Raw genomic sequence first — 831 nt, 5'->3', positions numbered from 1 at the left:
TAGACTGAATTCATCGATTAATATAATAATTTCTTTGCTTTCTCTTTTTAATGGAATTAGTTTATTCTAATCTCATTTCTTTAATTATAAAATACAAATGTATATCATGGATATTTTTGTTAAATAAATAATTAAAAATTCTTTAAATTTTAATTATAAATTTTGAATTTTAAGTAATTTTGGAAATTCTGATTGAAATGTTTAATCAAGAAGAAATTTAATATGTATTTATTTTGTCATTTCTCAGCACTTGAAATTATTAATAGTCAATTGCTATTACTTGTACTAACAATGATTTTATCATACAATGTTATTTCATAGACATGATAATTAACTTTAAATTTCATAATTATTTAATATTGAATATATAAACTGTAAAAGAAATTCATTTTAAGGCTAAAATGCATTCAGTTTTAATAATACATTCAATTTAGTTAGCTTATACAGTATATTTATATAACATACTGTATGTTATATGATATATATGTTTATATAGTAGTATGCTATTATATAAGCGTAAGCATAAATTATAAATATAAAATTATTTTATATTATAAATCAAGAATTTCTAACTGGTTTCTAGCAACTCCGAAGTGTCATTTGATATGTCTGAGCGATCAATAAATTGCTAGGAGTTGTTTAGAAGTCGGTGAAAAAAATTCATTTTTTATTATATTTTAAAATGTAATAACTCTGTATATAATAATAATAATAATTGATATTTCTTTAAATCTTAGTAATGAACAAAATAAGATACAAAATATATGAACTTAATAAGATTATTCTTAAAAATTTTGCTATAACTTTCTTAATTGTAATTTTATAAATTCT

This window comes from Centruroides sculpturatus, unplaced genomic scaffold (genome assembly GCF_000671375.1).
Source record: "Centruroides sculpturatus isolate CEXI.00-Female unplaced genomic scaffold, Cexi_2.0 scaffold1637, whole genome shotgun sequence".
In the NCBI taxonomy this organism is placed as follows: Eukaryota; Metazoa; Arthropoda; class Arachnida; order Scorpiones; family Buthidae; genus Centruroides; species Centruroides sculpturatus.
Note: the sequence above shows the minus strand (reverse complement) of the source record.